This window comes from Eurosta solidaginis, chromosome 4 (genome assembly GCF_040869045.1).
Source record: "Eurosta solidaginis isolate ZX-2024a chromosome 4, ASM4086904v1, whole genome shotgun sequence".
NCBI classification, from domain to species: domain Eukaryota; kingdom Metazoa; phylum Arthropoda; class Insecta; order Diptera; family Tephritidae; genus Eurosta; species Eurosta solidaginis.
In genome coordinates, this window is record NC_090322.1 from 256,649,848 (window position 1) to 256,675,876 (window position 26,029).

The 26,029-nt window shown below is 34.0% G+C and overlaps 1 protein-coding gene across 4 annotated transcripts in view; it reads left to right on the top strand.

Moving 5' to 3' along the window:
• The window catches only part of Hk (Hyperkinetic), a 232,227-nt gene that overhangs the window by 61,804 nt on the left and 144,394 nt on the right, over positions 1 to 26,029 (top strand). The window contains exon 1 of one of the 4 annotated variants that reach the window (XM_067785800.1): positions 5,466 to 6,690. The exons of the other annotated variants lie outside the window; for them this stretch is intronic. The gene's annotated coding sequence lies outside the window, so the exon portion shown is untranslated. Of the gene's footprint in view, positions 1 to 5,465; positions 6,691 to 26,029 lie in introns of those variants that run through there. 4 annotated transcript variants of the gene reach the window in all.

The following is a 26,029-nucleotide window of genomic DNA, read 5'->3' on the forward strand; positions in this document are numbered from 1 at the left end:
AATTCATAAGACCAGCAATCTCGTTATCCACGTTTATCCGCTTCAATTTTTATCTAAGCTTGTTTGCTAGTATTCGTATAAATAAAATAGTACAACTCTAGCTCCAGGAAAATGCAGATTTTCATGTAATATATTGTTTTCAGGAAATATGGCAATTTCAAAGGACGAACATTTCGAGATTCGGTATAAGCAAAATAACGCGAAAGAAAAAAAAAAATGACAGCTCAAAGTTGACTCTAATAAAAAGCCCGTTTCAAAATTTGTGAGTGGAAAACTTTCAGACATATTTTAAAGAAGAAGGGATTACCAGTGATATCTTTTTCGGAGACTAGTCGTCAGTCCAAAAGGAAAAAGTTGTAACATTTGATAAGAAACTATTCAAAAGAAGCGTTGGCTTTTGCAACGGCTTCTAGCTTGAGGTTATCAGGTCAGCGGGATGCAGGATTAGTGGTAGAAGCCATCACCAAAAATGCAGACGCAACTAAAATATAACATGCCCTTACTCGTCCAGCCTCAGTGATAATCAAATATATTCCAGAAGAGGCAGTAGCTCTATACATAAATCGGTAGTTTGCAGTTAAAACGAATTTAGAAATACGATCTGGGGCTAAATAAAGTTATGCTGATATTTACTCAGCATATGAATTCCTTAGAAAAGAAAAAATTGCATGCTATCCTCCGAAAGAATACATTCTTATAACTGATCTGTCAGCGGAAATCCACCTGCAAGCGTTGGTGAACTCTTGAAGGAACGGAAAAAAAGATTATTGAAGAGAGAAAAAAAGATTTAAAGAAGACATGGGGCTATTAGTAGATCTACCAAAACAAGGTTTTGGGACGACCAATGATGGCAACACAGCCAGACGTTTTTCCAATGCCCTTCAAATGCTGCGGAAATAACGGGAGTTGACGAAAATCCAATTAAGCGATTTGCTTTCATACTTTAAACAATGTCATGTGGATTCGCCGTTGAGTTCGAAGCATTTCGAAAGTATGCCCTTTTGACCACAAAATTTTTTGTAGATTTGTACCCATGGTATTACATACCATCGAGCATTCACAAAATTTTGATTCATGGGGCAGATATTATTAATAAAGCATTACTTCCAACAGGAAAGCTCTCAGAGAAAGCACTGGAAAATAGAAATAAAGATTTTAAGAGCTACAGGCAAAACATTATAACAAATATGTCTCGTAAATATGCAATGGAAGATTTATTCAATATTTGTTTTTTGTCGCGAACCCCTAATATACTCTATTTCAGAAAAGAACTCGAATGAGTTTGAGGAAAATGAGGCATTCGACAAAGAAGTATTTAAACTATTGTCAAACCCAGAAGCAAATTTTGATCAAGGTTCCGACATCTCAGACCTAGATGAAGAGTTCGACTCAAGTTTCAGCGATTAACTTAACGTTATCGACTTAGATTTTTTTAATTTTGATTACATTTATTTAAGTTTATTGCAATTACTTATTACTACATACAAAAATATGCTTTTCTTTATGATAATAAGTTTTCTCCAATGAATTTTTTTAGCTTCGATATAACCTTTCTTAATTTAAATTTATTTAGCGCAATGAAAACTTAAAAAGTGGTGAAATAATAATAAATGTTTACAAATAATGTATTTATTTTTATGTAAAAGCGTTAGTTGGTGAGTAGAGCTAGAAAAATTAATTATTTATTCCAACTGTGACTTTATATCAGCTAGGTTGATGATATATCAGACTGTGCGCTGTAGGGAAAATCTCTAGATCAAAACTGCGGTGAATTTAAATTGACGATATCCTAGGCGGTGGAAGTTGTCCCCGCTGCATTACCTTTTCTGTACTTCCGAACTAGATAGAAGTTTCCACTTTTATTTGCATTTTTTAGATAGGTCCCAATTAGATAAAAATCGTTAGTATAAATTTATTCAGTTTATTGATATTATTCCTTTAGTTCCGCACAAGTGTGAAAATTTACAGTTTAGACCTAGTTCTTTTGTTGGTATTATTTCGTTGGTTCCGAAACAGAACGACATTCAACATGTTGCTTCTAATACGATTTAGTCTCCTTTTTCGATAGTTTTGAACGAATTTAGAAATATCTGCATTGAAAACATCAATCCCCATTTTTATATATTTCTGATTCCGGCAAAAAAGCAAAAGATTCTAGTTAGTGCCTTTTTTTCGCAGTTTATATTACAAAACTCGTTTTGAGTTTCGATGCAATGTTTTTGATTCTCCGAAATTGACCTCTGAAAGACTTGCGCACGTTTAATATAAATTGACTTAAAACAAAGTCGCTTGTCATTCCTAAATTTCCATCTTGAATCTATCGCGAAAAATCCCCCCTTTTCCTGCCAATTTGCTTACCTGTGATACGTAAGGAAAGGCTTCAAAATGAGGGAAAGACGGCACACTTATAGTCGACGCTCCTTGAAGCTATTCGCAGTTTTTTTTTAAATCCACATTACATATTTACATATTACCAGACTGTCGGTTTTTGAGTCAGAGAAAATTAAGTTACTTATCGAACTAGTCACTTTAGGTCTAGTTTTAAACCAGAAATACCACTAACTACTGGCCTCCATACAGGGGTGGTTCTACTAATTATAAAGGCAGAAAGCTATGGACATTAATTCCTATAGAAAAGTTTAGAATTTTTCATAAAGTCAGCAACATTTTAAGCTTAAAGAAAAAGAAAGAATATAAAAACAAAAATCTATTCCCGCCTATCATTTGTTGTAGCAAATGCTCTGCCCTTAATCTAAGGAAATCAGAGCTCGGTACCCTATAATTTGCAGTTTATTGAATGGTTGAGTAGCTTAGTTGCGTATTATTCAAATTTTCTAAATGCCAAAATATTGTTGTAACAAACAAGTATCACAAACAAGCACATAATCAAGGTTCAACATAAAATTCATGACATTAAACCCCCTTTTTGTGCAACTCAAACCATTCTTTGCAATATTTACATTTATATAAGTAGTAAGAATGTGCCTCTAGTTCCCTGAGCAATAATATTTATATATGTATGGCAGTGTAGATGTGCGTGTTTACATACGTGCATATTTGCGATTTTTGTATGTCACATTTTCGACATGCAACCCGATTCCCACGTGTCAAAATGCGGCAACAAGAACAGACAAAAATATAACAGATAAACGTGGACGAATTTGAAGGGCTGCACAGAAAATGTTGTCACAACTGCTGTCATGTCACATAAAAAATAACAACAAATAGTTTGAATAAGTAAGCAAATAAGGAGCTGATTGTTTGTGTTAGTAAATTTTGCCGGAAGATTTTAAATTTCGCTTTATTTATGTAGATGGGCTTAAACGAATACCTCGGCTCATATTTATAACCCAGTGGGATTTGTCATGTTTCAAGCATTTATTGAATTTGGTTTAGTTTCAACATTTTTAAATAGAAATCTTATTTCAAATTTAGCTTCTGTACATTTTTGAAGTTTAAAAAACTTTTTATATCTTTTTTTATTTAATGTGCGTTCAAACATTATTTTCGACTTCATGATTTAAAACTGAAAAAAAAAAAAATTTCAAAACTGGTTTGAGTAAAACTAAATGAGCTTAAATTTTTCGATTACAACTTTGAAAAAATACATCAAAAATTTTCGAAACTTCTTTTGAATTTTTGAAAATTTTCAAATTTTAATCTACTCAAATTTAATGGTTTAAAACTGAGGTTTGAGATTTGGATTTAGAATTTCAAAAAAAAAATTTTTTATTTTCCAAATTTAATTTACTAAGATTTAAATTTGAAATTCCAAAAAAAAATTTTTGATTAAGATTTAAAGGACTTTCTGCTTTTAATTTAAAACTTAATAAAAAATGTGGGTTAAAGAAATTTATTTCGACTTTACAATTTGATTTAGGATTTGAAGAAAAATATTTTTTCAAACTTATTTGACAAAAATTTAAATTGATTCAATACTTACTTTTCTAGTTTATTGACCAAATCTAAAAAATGTTGAAAACTTGTCTGAATTATATTTACTGGGCTTAAAAAATACTGCTTTTTTAATATAAAATACAAAAATTTTATATTTTCGAAAATATGTTTGCTAAAGTCTTTTTTTAAGCTGTTTTTTTCTTTTAAATTAAAGTGAAAAAAAAATATTTTTGATACTTTAAATGAAATATACTGAGCTCAAACCTGGACTTATAGTTTTTTGGATTCATGATTTGAATAAAAATCTAAATTTTCAAAACTTATTTGATTAAAGTTGTATGGACTTTTGAACTGATATCCGGCTTTTTGGAAAAAAGATATTTTCAAGTTTTGTAGAAATACTATGTTGCAACACTGTTTCCAATTTTTTGATTAAAATTTAAAAAAATTAGAATTAAGATATGAAAAAATAAAATATTTAAATTTTCAGATTTGAACTAAAACTTAATGAACACTTAATCTGTTTTTTGTTCTTACGATTTAAATTTTTAAAGACACAAAAAAAAAAAAAACAAATTTTAATTTTCGAAATTAATTGGGGTTCGAAATTAAAAATTTTTTAAAATTAATTTTTTAAAATGAAAGGGTTTCAAAATGTTATTTTCGGTTATTTGAAATAAAATGAAAGCAAAAAATCAAAATTTTTAAAAATTTGAATAAAATTGAATGGGCCTTAAAACTGAGCTTAAGTTATTTTGATGTAAGATTTGCAAAAAGTCAAATTTCAAAAGCTTATTTGAATAAAATTTCACGGAGTTTTAGATTGTTTTCCTTTTTTGGACAATATTTAAAATTTGAACAAAAATATGACAAATTTTTCTAAACTTGGTTGACTTTAATTTAAAGAGTGTACGGTGTTGTTTTCGGTTATTTCAATCAAATTAAAAAAAATGTAGTTTTTGGAGAAAAAAAAAACAAATCATTTTTCGAGTTGAACTTTGAAACGGTTTACGAAGTTTTTGATTGAACATTTTCTCTAATATCAATAAAAATATTTTTCGATTTCTAAAAAACTGGTTTTACTAAAATCAAATGTGTTTCAAAACAGTTTTCGATTTTTTTACTTAAATTAATATGATTCAAAATTTTCGAAGCATGTTTAACTTAAAAATTTAAACGCTAAATTTATTTCGCTGCAACATAGTTTCGTTTTAAAAAAGAAATTTACAAAAAACTTATTTTCTAAACTGATGTCACTTTTGTAAATTCAATATGTTCCAAAGCATTGTTTTCGGTTTTTCAATTTAAAGTTTGAAAAAAAAAAAATATTCTAAAATTTTAAAACTTGTAACATTAAAATTTAATGGCTGCAATGTTTTGGGTTTTAATTAAATCTTTGCAAAAAAAATTCCAAAATGATAAAAACTTGAAATTTATATTTTCGGTTTTTGGATTCACTAAACTGGTTTCGGTTTCCGATTTAAAATTGGCAAAAAAAACTTTACGATTTTTTAAAAATGTTTGACTAAGTATTGACTTTTTGCTTTAAAAATAGAAAAAAGAAATAATAAAAGTTTTCGAAACTCCGTTCAACTTTTCTTTGATAATCGATTTTTATGCGAAAATATTGAAATTGGAACGAAATTATATAATTATTTAAAATACGGAAATACCGAGTGGGTATATGAAAGCAAAACCAACTTTGTGTTTGCAGCGAATTCAAAACATTATAAAACTAAGTAAAACTATACGAACCGGCGCGTTTGGGACACTCACTTGCACTCTCCAAGCTCTGAGCACACTTTTCTGCATGCTCTCCTTTTACGTTCTTTACTGTTTCAGTTTGTTTTCATTATTGTCCTTTATTTTTATACGCTCTATTTTGCATTCTACATTCTCTTCATTCATATGGCTTGCGCATGCGCGCTCACTGCAATCAAATAAAAAATCGTTAAACCAATAATAAAAAAAAAACACGTTTTCAAAAGCACGTGCACACTGCTGCTGCAGTTCAGTTCCACTAACCGACTAACGTGCTAACTTGGCCGCCTTATGGGCGACCGCTTCCTTTGAGAGTGTATTGGTGCTGTTATGCATATTGATGCGACCGAGTGCCGCTGTTTGTTTGATATATGTGCATGTATTTTAGAGTATGTGTGTGTGTGTGTTTGTTTGTTGACGTGTGTCAGCATGCGGTTTGCTGTGTTGTATTTCGTGCTTTATGCTTTGCGCTGTTTTCTGTTTTTCATTTCGCTTCTCTTTTGCTTTTATACCGCCGCTGCTCTGGCTGCAGAGACATTTTGGCGTATTGGCCTGAGCTAATGTGGACTTGCCTTGTTGTCGTTAGCTCATTGCGGTGTTACGTGTTTTGTGTGTCAGACGTTGAGGCGGCGTCGTGCTGCAATAACACAAATACAGTGTTTTGTGATTTTGAATTAAATAACTACATAGAATATATGTATTAAGTTTTGTTTAAGTGGTGAAGAGTAATACTGGGAAAAATAGAAAAATAAAATAAAAATGTCAATTGCAAGAGAAAATTTGTTTAAAAAAAAAAAAAACTTTCCAAAAAATCGCAAAAATGCAAAAGTGAAAGGAAAACAATATTTTGAAAATTATAAAAAATTAGCAATAAAAATAGCACTGTAAAATATAAATTCTTCTACTAACACGCTTTTTCTACAACAAAATCTCATAAATACATATAATATAATATAAAAAAAATGTGCTAAAAAATTTAAAAAAAGCAATAAAAAATCGACTTACAATTGAATAAGCTTAACTTAAGCCACGGTAAAATTATTATTTTTTTTTACAAAACGAAATAAAAATCAAAGCAAAAGCGAACTTCAACGTCCACAGCTTGCTTTGTGTGTGTTTTCTATGCTGCCTCGAAGGATATTAGCAAAGCTCAAATAAGCGTGACCAAGTATGCGCTACATTTTTATTTCGTCTATGTGTAAAAATAACACCGTACAACAAATTTTTTAAATTTTCTTCCAAACAATAAAAATATGCAATGATTTCATTGAGCTGAAAAACTGCTGTAATTTTACGAAAATAAATAATAATACCATGAAAGATCTCATCAACTCAGTTAATTGGGACTATATCTTAAGAAAACTGCAAATACTGCAAAACGTAATCCCTACTTACGTTATCTCAAATAACAGAATTCCGAAACAAATAATTCAGACACATCAAAATCCCTTTGAAATCGAAACATTATTAAAACAATTTTTTTCACTTTTCAACTTACGGTATACATATGGAAACTGGGAAAAAATTAAGAAATCGGTTGAGTATGGAGCCCACAGAGCTTTAAAATGATATATTGCAAACAACATCCTTACGCCAAGGGGATTTTACGTCTTAAGTGTATGCGCACCGCATAAGTGAGAGCAGAACTAGGTTTTTGTTGCTGTTGTTGGTGCTGAAACCACAAAAAACCCTCTCCTCTAAGGCCTGCGATAATGTAATCAATCTAACTTTATCTAACCCAAATTAGTGACTACACAAACATTACTTTGGGTTCTGGGTATCGCAGCAGAAAACGAAACCAAATTGAGTCACAGGAGCGAAGAATTTCCCTGAAACGATGGGAATTATATGAGATATATCCCTTAGCTTATCCCTTACGAGGCCATTTTTTAGTGGAGAAGATTACAGCTCAAAATGTTTCAAAGAAATCGGTGGAATTCATACAACGAAAAGCTACCTTTTATCTACCGAAGATAAATAAATCTTCATCATTAATTGGCGCATTACCGTCTAAGCCATATTGGCCGATACGCAGCAAGTCACGCCAGACATTCCTGATTTGCTATAACTAACGCCGAATGGGAGCAAGAATGGAGCTCAAGTTCATTCCTCCTGAGTCAGTGGAGGTCTCCCCCTTCTTCTGCTTCCAAACTGCAGTATCGACTGAAATACTTTCTAAGCATCTTCGTGCATTTTGTGTAGATGACCTAGCCAGCGTAGCCTTTGGCTTTTTATTCGTTGATTTATCATCATGTCTGGGTAAAGCTCATATAGCTTATCATTATACTGCCTTCGATACTCGCCGTTGCGTCACGGACTGAACCATAGATCTTTCTGAGAACTTTTCTTTCGAACACTTCAAGAACCACCTCATCTTCTCTCGACACCAACTATTTGTAGAGCGTTTTTTTATTCGTCTAGGGAGGATTTTACTTATTATTACATTCTCAGTCCAAGGTAGAATTTGTTGGCAAGAGTTTTTCTCTGTTTGATTTCTAAACTGACATTATTTTTGCTTTCAATGCTGTTTCTCATAGAGACGAAATCCTTCACCGTCTCGAATTTATATTCATCAAAGTTGACGTAGCTGTCATGGCGCTAATGCGCCGATTCTTTCTGGATGTCAACAAGTACTTCGTCATGTCCTCAGTGAAGGCAGAACTCATACAACAAATGATTGGGTAGGAAAACCTGTGGGCTGGAACTGGACTGCTGTACGAACCGACCCTTGCCCGACTATGCGGCTTACGTTATGTTTTGTCTTTGAATACTACGAAATTCCTCGAATTCAAAACTGCTGTAGCCTAGTGCTATTTATTTTGTTCTTCCACGCGCTTTTTTGTGTGTGACTCACTTAACCTCAAAATGGCTCAGTAGGGGCTTTCATTGTTTTTGAATTTGCTTACATATCCTTTTTGTGTTAGCATGTGATTGTATTTACATAAACAATTGTTTTTGCCGAAATAAAGAAAAGTAGCAAAAAGAAAAACTCTAAACCGCGAAAAGAGCCAAATCGAAAATCAATTCAAATCATTCTCAGCTGGAATGTTGGCTTTGAACAAACAAAGCAGAATGCGACTAGCAAAAATAGATTTGCATTTATAGATTATTTTAGTAGCAAACATGCACACATACATACAAAAATTATGACATATTTGTGTGTAAATATTTGTACAAGACCCTCATTTTTTTGAATTAGGGACCTTTTATGTGAAGCATTTTTTACATTCGCTTTTAGAAATTGGCGAAAGTAAATATTTTCGAAATTTTATGAAATTGCTACCAGGTTTTGAATGTCATGTCAAAACCACAGTTGGGCAACCGTAAACATAGATGTTTATTGCACACGTCAAATAGGCGCATCTGCTGGTTTTTGAAGGTTAATTTCAGTCTTTGTTGCATGAGATACGATTTACCTATGCAGAATATTATTAAAAACTGAAAAATGTGTACAGATGATCAAAGTTGTAGGGACATACACGCGCACATTTTCATTGTTGTTGTATGCCACTAAAGATTGATCATATTTTTTGGCTCATCTGATAGTCTTATCAATAGATCAATATCACCTGTGCTTAGTTTTGTATGTATGAGTGTGTTGGCACAGAAATGCTATAAACATAAATAACATTCCTGGTTTCAAATTTCAATTACTTAAAACAAATTGCTTAAACACAAACCACAAGAAAGCACAACTGTTTTCTGGTGGTTGGTACATACACATGTATATGATTTATAGACTGAACAAAAACAAAAGTTCCAAAAGACCTCCTCTAAAGTTGAAAAGGTTTCCAAAGAAATGTTTATACTTAGCTGAGCAGAGCTCACAGAGTATATTAATTTTGTTCGCATAACGGTACCCCGTAACGGCATAAACTAATCGAGATAGATATAGACTTCTATGTATTAAAATGATCTGGACGAAAAATGAAATTCATTTAGCCATGTCCGTCCGTCCATCCGCCCCTCTGTCCTTGAACACGATAACTTGAGTAAATTTTGAGGTATCTTAATAAAATTTGGTATGTAAGTTCCCTGGCACTCACCGCAGATCGCTGTTTAAAATGAACGAAATCGGACTATAACCACGCCCACTTTTTCGATATCGAAAATTTAGAAAAACCGAAAAAGTGCGATAATTCATTACCAGAGACGGATAAAGCGATGAAACTTGGCAGGTGGACTGAAATTATGACGCAAAACAGAAAACTAGTAAAATTTTGGACAACGGGCGTGGCACCGCCCACTTTTAAAAGAAGGTAATTTAAAAGTTTTGCAAGCTGTAATTTGGCAGTCATTGAAGATATCATGATGAAATTTGGCAGGAACGTTACTCCTATTACTGTATGTGTGCTAAATAAAAATTAGCAAAATCGGATGACGAACGGGCCCACTTAAAAAAAATCTTTACGTCAAATTATAACAAAGAATTTAATATCTTTACTTATAAGTAAGTAAATTGTGTCAACATTTAACCCCAGTAATATTATGGTGCAACAAAATACAAAAAATAAAAGAAAATTTCAAAATGGGCCTGGTTCCGCCCTTTTTCATTTAATTTGTCTAGAATACTTTTAATGCCATCAGCAGAACAAAAATTTACCAATCGTTATGAAATTTGGTAAGGGCATAGCTTCTGTGACGATAATTGTTTTCTGTGAAAATGGGCGAAATCGGTTGAAGCTACGCCCAGTTTTTATACACATTCGACCGTCTGGCTTTCCGCTCGGCCGTTAACACAATAACTTGACCAAAAATCGACGATATATCTGTACTAAACTTAGTTCACGTACTTACCTGAACTCACTTTATCTTGGTATTAAAAGTGGGCGAAATCCAACTATGAGCACGCCTACTTTTTCGATATCGAAAATTTCGAAAAATTAAAAAAATGTCATAATTCTATACCAAAGACGAAAAAAGGGATGAAACATGGTGGTTGGATTGGGATTTTGACGCAAAATATAACTTTAGAAAAAACTTTGTAAAATGGGTGTGACACCTACCATATTAAGTAGAAGAAAATGAAAAAGTTCTGCAGGGCGAAACCAAAAGCCATTGTAATCATGGCAGGAATACTGTTCTTGGTATTACATATATAAATAAATAAGCGGTACCCGATAGTTGATGTTCTGGGTCACCCTGGTCCACATTTTGGTCAATATCTCGAAAACGCCTTCACATATGCAACTACCACCACTCCCTTTTAAAACCCTCATTAATACCTTTAATTTGATACCCATATCGTACTAACACATTCAAGGGTTAACCTATGTTCATTTTCCTACATGGTAGTTTTCCCTTATTTGACAAAGGATGAATGAAAACCGTTCCAAAAAACGTCACCCTTGCTCTACAATTTCGAACTCTCATCGGACACACAATTAAGAGCGCTTCGAAAATATTTCATGTGTATAACCAAATTTTCATATTTAAAAAAAATATTCAAATAAAACTAATTGATAGCTGAAGAAAGATAGCAAAGTCAAGTTACTCCACCTTTTAGTATTACCATTTGTATGTATCCAAGAAAAAGACAAATTTGTCTCCAACGCTGATTATATAATGTTTGATTACACCCGAACTTAGCCTTCCTTACTTGTTTTCAATAAATTTTGTTCACATAACTTTACACTGTAACGGCATAAAGCGTGATAAATATGGACTTCCATACATTAACGTTAGCATAACATAACGCAACAAAACAACTTAATATAACATATCATAAAATAGCATAACATAACATTACATTAATTAACATAACATAAGTAGCATAACATAACCTTACATTAATTAACATAACATAAAAAACAAAACATAACATAATATGTGACCCGGTCTATGAAAAGGTGGCTTATGACTCAAAAAAGAAATTGCGAGAAACAGATTCTCCAAACCCAATTGTCAACCTCACCTATCCGCGGCGAATACTGTTTCACTAACAGACGAGGCTCTGGCGACTCCAAGCTCCTCATGGAACTTGGGGGTGGGGAGGGAGGAATGGCCTGGAAGTTTAATGTGGCCATATAAATCGTTCCCGAGATGGTCGGGCTAGCTCCTTAATGGTGCTGTGTTACCGGATCTGTATCCGGCAAAGGACCATCACATCGATAACACTCCCCAAAGCATTCGGGGAGCAACCTTATAGCTACAACAACAACAACAACAACGAGTAGGAGGTGTGCCAAGACGACTGCAAAAAAACAAGTATCTTCTCCATCTGCTGGTCTTCCGCCCAGTATAAGGGGGATATGATATGATCAACCATCTACCACCAACCACCAACAACAAAAAGCATGGATTTGACACATGATAACATAATACATATGTACTGTGCAAAAAATAAATTTCCGAAGGAAGGCTCTTGGGATGCGTTTACAACAACTAAGGCATCGTGCAGCTGAATGTGTTTGTATCATTTCAACTATAGCAAGAGTGCGGGTTCGAATCCCACTCGTGGTAGAAAATGCTTTGTAGAGATTTACAAGGTATAATCAAAGCAGCTGTCTTTGACCGTCCTCGTTGTTAAAATATTTCCGAAATTGTTAAATAAACAAACAACAATTTAGTAATTAATTGCAGGAGAAAATGTATCAAAATGGCACTTTGCGAGCTACCTTAGCCCTGTCTCTATGGCCGGGCAACAAATCAACCAACCAGCTATTACTATGGCCCGTATTTAGTTAAGTCAGGGGGGCTGTAAAGTATCGAAGAATATGTGTAGGTCTTACAACCTTAGACTAACAAAGTTGCTACTATTATTAAAAGGAGAAGACTGTAGACTCATGACGGGTATTCTGACTGGACACTGCCTTCTGGCGTCACATGCCTTTAAATTAGGCTTGGTCAGTGAAAGCAGATGTAGGAAGTGCGGTTTGGAGGAGGAAACGATCGAGCACGTTCTGTGCTCATGCTCTGCGCTTGCCAGGCTAAGACTACAGCTATTAGGAGTGATACAGCGGTCAGGTCTAGAAGCAGCAAGTGGCTTAAGTCTTGGGAAGCTTTTAGTATTTGCCAAGAGGACGTAGTTATTTTATAACATAGGTCCTGGTTTTTGATAGGGGTTATCAGTTTGACCGTTAAAACAAACTTTTGGTAATACTACGCACTCTTTCAGTCTATGTGGGGTCCTCATGGACTGGCCAGTTCAACCTAACCTAGTTAAGTCAGAAATACTCTTCGGCAAAAAATTTCTTTTATGTGAAAGTTATAAGCTTCCACTTTATACTGTGCATTTTATTTGATTTTTTCCTTAGAAATGATATGCCTTTTTTTAATGCAGCATGTTTTATACATAAATAATTGTAAAGCTCTGTGCGATGTCATTCAAAACATATCAACAAATTGAGTTAGATTTACTTCAGAACCTTTAAATGAATTAGATATGAAAATAAGATAGCAACGTAATATTCATACAAATTAAAACTCACGACACATAACTTCCTGAACAAAATTAAACTGTACAACACTGCATAATGTAACATGTAGGGTCAAAAGGTTAAGAAAACAATAAAAGCAGTTTCCATTACAAAGGCTAGAATATGATCAAACTCAGCATGGAATAAAGAAGTAAATCAAAATCGAAGAAATGTGTCAGCTTGTGACTAAGCAAATGGGAAGTGCAAAGAGAAAATGAAAACGAAAATAAAATTGAAATAAAAATTACAACCAACAAATTGTCTCAACTTGAGTTTCTAACTTAAACAAAGCGCATGCGAGAAATGTCAAAACTAGGCTAAAAAAAATGCCAATGCATTCTTGGTTGAGCTTTGTGTGAACAAACCACAGACATGACGTGCTGAGACGATAATAATTATGTACGAAAATATATTTATTTGTTCAGAGTTACATACTACATAGTGTGGAGTACCGAACAGATACCTCAGTTGGTTAGGGCGCTTAGTATATACCAGTGCTAGATATGCCTATCATAAGTGGTGACTAAAATACCCAATTGATTCAAGAGGTTGTATAACGCAACCCTCTCAAGACGTTTCCAGCGTAATATATAGCTTCTCCAACCCAATTGTCCATCGCACCTACCCGTGGCGAATCCTGTTCCATTACCAGCCGAGGCTCTGCTGACCCCGAACTCCTGATGGATCTAGGAGGTGGGAGGGCGGTATGGCCAGAAGGTTGCATGTGGTCATACCAGATCGTTCCCGAGATGGTCGGGCTAGTACTTTTATGGCGTTTGTTACCGGAACGTACCGGATCTGCATCCGGCAAAGGACCATCAACGTCGATAAAACGCCCCAAGGCCTTCGGGGAGTGTCCTCATCGCTACAACAACAACAACAAATACCGAGCAGAAATATTCGAGTTAGTCTGAAAATAAAATTACATTGGCTTCGCAATGACGCACACTGAAAGCAAGAGGTACACCGTTGTTTTATTAATTTACGCCATACCGTAGACGTTCAATCAGTGTTAAAAAGAGTTGCACATGGTCGACCAAGCAGAAAAGACGCGAGTCTCCGAAGCATAGAGATTCATGTCCACGTCTCACCATCTTAGACTAAACAACTTACTATAAAAATTAAAATTAGAGGACTAAAGGCTCAACATGATATTTTCATAGGACACTGCTTTCTATTATCATATCCTTTAATTTGAACATCTTATGTTCTCTTATCTGGCGCTCATCAATCTAAAACTAGGGGCAAACTTTTGAAAACTCAACAGACATATTCATTCTATGTGAGGTTTTCATGGACCGGCCATTTCAAGCCACCCTAAACAACCAATTGACGCCTTACTTGTATCGAATATTTAGATGATACGCCGATTAGACAATGATAATATGCCGATAACAAATTCGTAACACTCAGCCAAGAAATCGATAACTTTTCTTTAATATATCGATAGCTTTGGAATGGCAAATCCATAGCTTTATGTTGACGCCGATAACAAATTTATAGCGATTTGATAGCACTTTCAAACCGATAACTTTTACATTTAAGTCGTAAAATTTCTGATAAGACATCGATAACTTTTCGGCAAATAATCGACAACTTTTTGATAACAAATCTATAATAAGCCGACAACAAATTGATAACAATTTTATAACAAACCGACAGCTTTTGATAGCAAATCAAAAACTGTTTGATAACGTAGCGTTGACATTGCGATAAATAAACGAGACATAATTATAATTATTATTCAACGAAAAAACTATAACGCTTCGACAAAGAAACGATAACTCCTAGGTAAGCTTTGTTATCGAGAGAATATTTTCGATACTTCGATAACTTGTCTATGCCTCGTCGATAATACACCTATGTATAGAAAACCGATGACTGATCGATAAAAACTGTTATCGAACCGTTTTTCCCACATCAAATTTACGTTTTGTTTACACATCAGCAGTACCTATTTTTTATAGCTCTGATATTGCTGAGGGTAATCTAGAAACCTAAATGTAGTAGTGTAACCTCAGGCTCCAAAACACAGCTATCTAGCTTCAAAAACAATAAGAAATTTTCATATAATATTTTTAGCTGCAAAGGAAAGAGCTATGCATATATAGCGAACAAGACATATGCCGTTTTTTTTTTTAGCTGTAGTGGTAACAGTAATGGTGGTAACCTTAATGGTAACGACAACGGATGTGGCTGCAATGCGCCACATGCGGGCTACTAAATTACTTGCATTAACATATGCATGCCTTCAATACATACATACATACGTTTATATGTGTGCTGAAAATATGTATGTGAATATATTTAGCAAAGTAAAAAACTCGTTGCAAATGCGTGCTCAAGTCGCTGTGTGTTTGCCTACGCCAACAGTAAATGCCCCGTCACATAAGCGGGTTTTCATAAAGATGCGTTTAACATAATCGTATGTATTATGAGTAGATTGCACGTAGTTTTTTGGAGAATGAGAGATCGATCGACAATAGCGCCATCTGACATGAAAAAGTAGCCATCTACCAACTTTTGTCGCAAGTAAAGCATAAGAAGAAGAATTAGACATCCGATTTGGCTAAGGGTGCGAAATTTTAGATGTGAATGAGCAAGGCGAAATAAACTTCAACTGCCAAGCCCGAAGTTTATTTATCTTTACAAGCGCAACATCCTGCGTGATTGCACAGTGGTCGGTCTTATATGGGGTTGGTTGCCAAAAATACTTCCAGTAGAGATATCAAGGTGAAACTTTGGTCACGGCTTTACGAATATGCGAGAATTATTTTTTCATAAAATTGGCGCAGGTCATACCTTTATACCGACCCACAACCACCCATTTTCACGGCATGCATAATAAAAGTAAGTAGATGTGGGGGGAAAAGTGGTAAGATGTGTCTATCGCAAATACCACGTTTAATAGGATTAAATAATGAAATTAAAGTTACTAAAAGATCTTGCATACATAACAATAACAAAACTACAAACACACACAAAAGTTTACATTTGCATATTGTCGTCTGGACAAAATAATGTCGTATGTTAGATGTGAGTATATATAACATACCACAATAATTTATCAGAGTGACGCTATCAGAAAACTGTCGCAAAACATACTTAGTGGCAGAAAATGGCACCTGTTATTAACACTTAAGAATCGTAAAACTTTGACTAATAACAAAATATAGGTCACAATGGGAAGATCGGTGAGGAACCCAACTAAAACTTTAGCTGAAAATGAAATATTTGTGCAAATAAACACTAATAAAGGCACTGGTGAAATTTTAAATAACAAAAGAACACAACAAGCTAAAGACACTAAAATTATTTCAAAATAAAGTAAATACCTTTGACTTCAATATATAATTCTTACTTATTTCAATACAATAATATTTTATGTATTTTTAAATAGCTTAACCATGCACTTTATTTTTAACTTGCCCACACTGCAAAAACAACTAATACCATAACCTAGGAAGGTCTACCGTCACAAACTTAGCCTTGTTTAGTGAATATTGCATTAATGCGTTCTCTTCAAGCCATCAAGTAGATTGCATTTATACCGACTTCTCTAAAGCTTTTGACAAGGTATCTCACAATATGCTACTACGTAAACTCGCTTCCCTCGGTTTTCATTCTGTATTTCTCAAGTGGTTGTATTCCTACCTAAGTAAGAGACGCTGCATGGTCTCTATTTAGGGTGTATCTTCCAAATGTTTTACTGCCACATCAGGGGTACCCCAAGGGAGCATCTTCTTTTTATTTTATTCATCAATGATATAGGAAACTGTTTTGTGTCATCGGAGTTCTTACTTTATGCTGATGACCCGAAAGTTTTCTCCAGTATTCAATATAGTGATGACGCTCAGCGTCTCCAAGAAGACTTAGATAGATTAGCAATTTGTTGCCGTAATTCGCGTCTATCTCTCAATCTCAACAAGTGTTTTCATGCCACATTTTCCAAACTTCGCAATGTTTTATCGAAGACTTATACTATCTCGGGTACTTCCCTTCACTTCCTTGATGAGATTAAAGATTTAGGGGTTATCTTAGACTCCTCGATCTCTTTCTATAACCATATTAACTATGTAATTTCAAGCGCGTATGCTTCCTTAGGTTTCGTGCGGCGTAATAGCACCAACTTCTCAGATCCTTATACCTTGAAATTGCTATACTCATCGTTTGTTCGTTCCAAACTTGAATATGCTGTATTTATTTGGAGACCTTATCAGAAGTTTGCAATCAACAGGATTGAGCGAGTACAAAAGGTCTTCCTAAAATTTTGCCTAAGGTCCTTACATTTCTCAGACCCCGACCCTTCTTATCATTCCCGCTTGCTGCTAATTAATTTGAAACCATTGGAGCTCAGAAGGTTAACTGTTTCCTTGTCTTTCATTTTCGGAGTTGTTAATGGAGATATTGATTGTTCCTCTTTACTGCACGCGATTCATTTTCTTATTCCAACGAGGTCTCTTCGTTCTCATAACTCCTGTTATATTAAACATAAGCCTACTAACTATGCGATAAATTCTCCATTGTCGGGCTCTCTACGTGAACTTAATGAGATCTCTAATTCTATTATGCTTGATTTTTCTTATCCAAAGTCTATTTTTCTTAATTTACTTAACTCCGTTTTGTAGCTAGGCTTACTTATTCGTTTTAGTCAGTAAGAACCATTGTTGTTTTTGACTTTTCGAAAAGATAAACTAAATAAACCTCACCTTTGAAGCTATTCTTAAAGAGTACAGTTCGAATACAACAAAAACAAATATACCTTTTAAAAGGCTGTTCTAATAAGAGATACTAAGGATAAATGGCATGCATAAGATTGCGTTATATGCATCTACGTATATGACAAACTTCATTGTGTTTGGGCCATTAGGTATTTGTGCTTATTTTTGCATGAGCAAGTGTATGCATGTATGCCGTTAGGCTCATAAGTGGAGCATTGCTAGCGGACAATACAAATGACAAATAACAAAACGTTCCATCCTAAATCGCATAAAATTTTTAATTACAAAAAAGTAGACGCAAATTAAAAGAAATAATGCGAAGAGTTATGTAAATAAAATAATAAAAGCAAGAGACCAGTTTGTTGAGAGTCACACCTGCTAACAGTGGAAATGCCTAAAATTTGGTTACTGCATTTATTATTTTGTTTTTTTTTTTTTTTTGCGCTATGTACGCTTCTCAACGTGCGCCTTGAACTTTTTTGTTGTTCATTACATTGTTTTTGTGTATTATGTATTTAGAATAATGGCGTTTTAAATTAATTAAAATTTTGCTTTGCGTTTCGCTGTTGCTTGCTCTCACATGCCGTGCTTGATGTAATGCCCGATAGTCCTTTGAAAAATTTCTACATTGTGTAAATCCTCTTTTTTCTTAAAACGTACTTGACCATGTCACGCAACAATGCGATATTTATAATTTTAAAAGCAAACTTTTTAAGCGAATATTACAGAAAAAAACTGTATTACAAAAGATTGTAATGGTGATTAAATAATTACATAGGAAAAAATAATATAAATATTGACATGAATAGTAATAATGGCAGAAGAAGATATGCTGTTTAAGCCACTTGCAAGTTGAGGGTTGAAATATGCAAGTTATTTGTGAACAAAATTAGCACGTTGTTTTAGTAAGTAAACCCCGAATGGATAGCAGATTTGCTGTCGGCTTTTGCCAGACATTCTGAGTAAAATAGTGGCCCTTATTACCAGAATTTAAGTTGTATAACTTAAACAGCACTCTACGTTTAGTAAAAGGCTTTTATATGAAAATGTCAAAACGTGATCGTAGCGCAAAGAATACAATAGCACAGTTAAATAGCAAATTTATTCTGCTACTTAAGGACGAATTTGTATACCTTTGGCTCCGTTCACAACTTTGTTATCATATGTACATTACTTGAAAAAGTAACGCTAACAGGATGTTGTAACAGCAAAGCAGTGTTACCAGAAAACAATTTCTTTGTGGCTAGAATCTAGAAAAAACGGGCTGGAATGAGCTAAAATTCTTCAAGAAAATCCAAAACCCGTTGCAAAATAAGCTAAAGGTATATGTATATTTTTCAATGTAAGTTTTCACATTTATTTCAAATCAAACGTAAACAAAGTTATAAAAAAATACAATAAACTAACAAAAAAAAACAAAAATAAGGTACAAAGGGGTAGGTAAATAAGGCTGTTTTTATAGTTCATTTTATATTTTTTAATAACAAAAATACGTTTTTTTTTTAAATTTTGTTTTGCCATTTGGCGGTAAGGTATCGTTAAAAAGTAAGAAGTATTTTTCACACTACTACAATGACGGCGCGACTATAGGTTCGCCAAAAATACGGCTTGCGAAAATGTTGGCCGATGAAAATTAATTTAAATTTTTTTAAATTTTTTATACTCAGCGTGCTCAGAGTATATTAACTTTGATTGGATAATGGTTTGTTGTAAAGGTATAAAGGAATCGAGATAGATATAGACTTCCATATATCAAAATCATCAGTATCGAAAAAAATTTTGATTGGGCCATGTCCGTCCGTCCGTCTGTCCGTTAACACGATAACTTGAGGTATCTTGATAAAATTTGGTATGTAGGTTCCTAGGCATTCATCTCAGATCGCTATTTAAAATGAACAAAATCGGACTATAACCACGCCCACTTTTTTGATATCGAAAATTTCGAAAAGCCGGAAAAGTGCGATAACTCATTACCCAAGTCGGATAAAGCGATGAAACTTGGTGGGTGAGTTGATCTTATGACGCAGAATAGAAAACTAGTAAAATTTTGGACAATGGGCGTGGCACCGCCCACTTTTAAATGAAGGTAATTTAAAAGTTTTCCAAGCTGTAATTTGGTAGTCGTTGAAGATATCATGATGAAATTTGGCAGGAACGTTACCCCTATTACTATATGGGTGCTTAATAAAACTTTGCAAAATCGAATGACGAACACGCCCACTTTTTAAAAAAAAATTTGTAAGTAAAATTTTAACAAAAAATTTAATATCTTTACAGTATATGTGACCCGGTCTATGAAAAGGTGACTTATGACTCAAAAAAAAAAAAACAGATGTTAACAGCTGTTTCTCGCAATTTGTTTTTTGAGTCATAAGCCACCTTTTCATAGACCCGGTCACTTCTAAGTAAATTATGTCAACATTCGATCCCAGTAATGATATGGTGCAACAAAAGACAAAAATAAAAGAAAATTTCAAAATGGGTCTGGCACCGCCCTTTTTCATTTAATTTGTCTAGAATACTTTCAATGCCATAAGTCGAACAAAAATTTACTCAGCCTTGTGAAATTTGGCAGAGGCATAGATTCTATGACAATAACTGTTTTCTATGAAAACGGGCGAAATCGGTTAAAGCCACGCCCAGTTTTTATACACAGCCGGCCGTCTGTCCTTCCGCTCGGCCGTTAACACGATAACTTGAGCAAAAATCGAAATATCTTTACTAAACTCAGTTTACGTACTTATCTGAACTCGCTTTATCTTGGTATAAAAAAATGGCCGAAATCCGACTATGACCACGCCCACTTTTTCGATATCGAAAATTACGAAAAATGAAAAAAATGTCATAATTCTATACCAAATTTGAAAAAAGGGATGAAACATTGTAATTGGATTGGTTTATTGACGCAAAATATAACTTCAGAAAAAAACTTTGTAAAATGGGTGTGACACCTACCATATTAAGTAGAAGAAAATGAAAAAGTTCTGCAGGGCGAAATCAAAAGCCCTTGAAATCTTGGCAGGAACACTGTTCGTGGTATTACATATATAAATAAATCAGCGGTACCCGACAGATGATGTTCTGGGTCACCCTTGTCCACATTTTGGTCGATATCTCCAAAACGCCTTCACATATAAACCTAAGGGCCACTCCCTTTTAAAACCCTCATTAATACTTTTAATTTGATACCCATATCGCACAAACGCATTCCAGAGTCACTCCTGGTCCACCTTTATGGCCATATCTCGAAAAGGCGTCCACCTATAGAACTAAGGCCCACTTCCTTTTAAAATACTCATTAGCACCTTTTATTTGATACCCATATCGTACAAGCACATTATAGAGTCACCCCTGGTCCACCATTATGGCGATATCTCGAAAAGGGGTCCACCACAAGAGCTAAGGCCCACTTTTAAAATACTCTTTAATACGTTCTATTTCATACCCATGTCATACAAACACATTCCAGGGTTACCCTAGGTTCACTTTCCTACATGGTGATTTTCCCTTTTTTGTCTCCAAAGCTCTCAGCTGAGTATGTAATGTTCGGTTACTCTCGAACTTAGCCTTCCTTATTTGTTTATTAAATTTTTAACGTCCTACGGATGTACGAATCACCACGTGTGCGATATGCAAGTTTATGTTGGGACGAGATATATTTGAAGTGCCTTAGACTTCAAAATCTATAATTTCGGCCTAAGAAGATTAATTATTATTTTTGCTGCACTCATAAATATTTTTTGTGTTCATTAAATTTAAGAGATCGTTGTTTATTTCAAAGTCATGACATCATTTATTCAGCCGTTTAAGACCACTTCTTATTGCCTGAAACGAATTCAATATAACTAAATTCATTTTGTTTCTGTGTTTGCTTTTAATCAAACTCATGTTTGAACACGTTCTTGCAACTTCAGCATTACTTAGTGGCAGCACAAAATCGACTAGCTTTTGGAATTATACTGTTTAATATCAAACCAAAAACTTGATGTTGAAGTCACATTTTTTCAATTTAGAAGATAGTTATTTTTGCTACTGCAATTGTAAACTCGTTATTTCATCAGTGCTATACTTGTTTTTTCATTTGTAAAATATGAAAACCTTTGAGGTTTTACAATTGCCAATGTGTTTTCAACCGAAAATAAATCTATTTTACTAAGCGTTTCTGTATTGTGCGGCAAGACCCTGCAAAAATCGCGAGTACTCCATGCATGCATGTATGGAGTACTCGCTATGGACCAACCGAGTGCTCCAAAATTAATCACAATTCATACAAAAAATATGGTCCAATTAACATTGCGATGTCCTAGGACTGGACCATATACTCCAGCTCCGAATTACATCAGAGTAATCCATGGAGTACCCACAGTCCAATAAACATCGTGTAGTGATTACAATCGTTAAAACGAGCAATGATCGGCTTACAATATGTTCGTGTGTAAACATGAGTTGGTCCATTGCTGCATTACAGTGGAGTATACTGGTAAGTACTCCAGTGGAACACATGATCCAATAATTTTTGCAGGGGAGTTCCTTTAATTGCTCTACTAATTTAATTATGAAATCGGGACAGATATTACGTATCTTTCTTTCAATGAATTCGTCTAAAGCAACCTAACCTATTCGTCTATACATTTATCTTATTTTTTAATTCGTATATATTCTTCAAAGGTATAATGAAAATAAAATACGGGAGACAAAAATTTATTATAATCTAAGGTGGAAACCCTTAGAAGATGAGAATATGCTGTTGCACAAGCTGCAAAGCAAATATACAACCTCATGGCACAGTTTATCGATTAAAGTTTTTGGGACCAGTTGAGTGCCGAGTTCCCACTTCATACATAACGAAGCAAATAAAATGAAATTTCGACACACACAAAACACATTACAAATATCACAATACGTATTGCCGAACTAGATTTGGAGCCAAAAAGGGGCAAACATTTTAGAGAGGGCCAAAAAAGGAGCTAGGTGCTAAACCGGAATTTTCGGAGCTAAACGCAAAAAAAGGGCTAGATCTGGCCCCAAAAGCACCAAAATGGCAACACTGCAGCAAAGCAACACTGCAGCAAAGCTCTAATAAACTTTCAACAACATTCTGGACTTTTCTGACTGGGCCCAAACTAGAAAAAACAAGAAGGCTTTAAAAATAATACTAGTACTTGTTGGTAAACTCCGTAAAAAGCACTATCAAACTGCCTTTGAAGCAAGTAATATGAAACAGAAAACTTATCGAGCTGCCTTTTTGGCGGAGATCTCGCGCTCATATCAACTTTGCCCAGTAGTATATGTAAGATCATAAAACTATGTTGAAAAATCGAAAAAATAGAAATCACATTTTATTTAAAGCCTATCTTTCAACTGATTTCAAACAATCATTATTTAAATTTAAAAAAATACAAAGAAACATTAAAGGTTACGTATATACTGCGGCATACTTTAAAAAATGGCGCAAAGCTATTTTAAATAGCAAATAATTACATTGTGTGACACAAAAAAAAAATACTTGGGAAATAATAAAATTTTTCTAGTAGATATTAAAGATATAAGAATGACTGTATACAAATTTTTCCCCGAACATGTCCAACATAGTGAGTTATGGGTAAAAATCTGGCTTTGGGACCCTTACCAGGCCATAACTTTGTTGGTTATAAGCCGATTTCCAGTCTGTTTCCTATAAGAAGATATTACAACCTTTTCAACGATATACATATCAAAAGGAAAACCTAACACAACTGTCAAACTGTTTCTAATGAACCAGTTTGTTTCACCTTTTTCCAGTTTTGTAACCTTTGGTGCCTCTGTATGCACTAATTTATAGGGAGACTGCACCAACCTTGACTTCCATTCATTTTCTGAATTATTTAAAACTGACGGAGTTATTCAAATTTTCACGAAAACAAAATTTGAAAAAAAAAAAATATGTAACTGTAATGTTTTGAACGACTCAGAAATGTTTACTCGGCCACTGTTGTCTAATACGACTGTAACTTATGTAGTTCTCAACCGATTTTGTATTAACAAAACATCCTTCTTTAAAATGACATACACAATTTTTAGGATACTTGCGTACTTAATTGCAGCTTAGCCATTTAAACGGTTATGCCGTCCAACAAGGCACGCTAGTCGCTTCTTCGCTCTGCCAACTGGCGCCAATTGGTCACACCAAGGGAGTTTAGATAGTTTTCCACCTGGTCCTTCCAGCGTAGTAGTGGCAACCCTCTTCCTCTGCATCCATAGGAGGGTTCCGATAAAAATATTTTCTTGACCGGAGCGTCATCTGTCATTCGAATTCGTTCGTTTTTAGGATATTTTATGAAATTTGTGTGTATTTACCAAACCACTTAACAAAAAAATTTTGTTTATTGGGTGAATACACACAAATTTACACATATTCATAAAAAATGGGTATATCATTTAAAGGAATAAATATATTTGTCTGTCCAAAACTGTTAAAATACTTAAAATCGGTTGAGAACAATTAAGTTACAGTCGTATTAGACAACAGTGGCCGAGTAAACATTTCTAAGTCTTTCATTTATTTTTTCCAAATATTGTTTTCATGACATTTTGAATAACTCCATTAGTTTTGTACTCATAACAAATTTCCAGTTCTGATTGATGTCAGAGTTGGTGCAGTCACCATATAAATTGGTGCATATAGATGGCACCAAACTTGACAAAACTCAAAAAGACGTAAAAAAAATTTGGTTTAATTTAAAAATTTTCACAGTTTTGTTGTGTTTTCCTAGTTAATATGCATATCGTTGGAGAGGTCTAAATTTCTTTTTAAAAGATCCGAATTCGATCCAAAGGCATGAAAAATCTCATATGCAGTCATCCTAAAATTTTCAAGATCTACAGACAAAATGGCATCACTTTCCAGGTACTTTCACTTTTGTCTTTTTTGTAACTCTGTTTTATTTCTTTCCTACAAAACTCTCATAACCCAGCAAACATTCGGTGTCATAAAAGATTCATAAAAAGTCCTAAATTTTAGCGTTTACGCCCTTATTGAGCTCATACAGCAGTCCGAAATTAACATATTTCCCTGCTTGTGATGGTAGTCCGATAAGAGCCTGATTTCATGTGACGTATGAGGCTGAATAAAAATCATATATGACACCTATTTGCCTCACAAATTTCTAATTTTCGGCACTTATGGGATTCCGAAAGGAGTCTTTTATGACTATATTCGAAGACTTACTTACATATATATGTATGTATGTATGTATATAACTCTTACATCAGACAGTTATACGGTTTGCGCATTGCAATTAGAGAAGCATTAATGGAATAGAAAAAACCTAAGCCGAAAGGATTCCGCCATAAGTCGGTCATACTGATGTATTTGCGGTCAGAGCTGTTGGAAAAGATATATAAAGAGCCGGTACACCAGCCGGGATACACCGCGGAAGCAATTTTGCGGTCACAAACTGTTGAAAATACTTACGCCGTGAGGATGCATATTTCTAAGGCCTTTTAATTGGAATAGAAGTATAAGCGTCCATGACAATAGAAAAAAGAAGCGAAATATATGTTATACACAATGATTGATTTCTTTTGATTTGATTTTTTCAAAATAAAATATAATATAATTATTTTTATTGAAGTTACTTTGTTAAAAGAATACTTTTGGGATATGGCCCATAATTTTCATCATATCGGAATCATAAAAGACTCCTGAGTGATCATATTACCGAAGCTCAAATTTTTCACATACATATTTCGAACTCATTTTTGATTCTCAAATTATGAGGGATTCATGCTCAAAGGGATGCAGCGTTTACTTTCGTATTTTCGTGTTTTATGGCTTTGATAATTTCATTTTTGTGTATTACACATTTCATTACTAAGCTGCGTGAAAATGCACTGAATAAATAAATTTTGACACGCAAATGTCATAAATTGCTTTAACTTTATTATACAGCCAAACGAAACAAAAAAACTAGACGTAAATGAATTGAATTCAGCAGCGAAGTAGTGTTGTTAATTTTATGCATTTGTTTTTTTATTTAAAAAATTAATTAATCAACTTTTACGAACAACTAATAAAACTGACAATGTACTAAATAAATTATTCAATTATTACTCGCTACAAACAATGTATAAGAATTGTGTTAGGAAAAGCAACAGCTGGATGTGTATGCGGAAAATAGCAGCAAATTTGAAAATGGACTATGAAATATTGACTGCTTATTGAAAAGCACAAACAAAAGCAGCAACAAACTC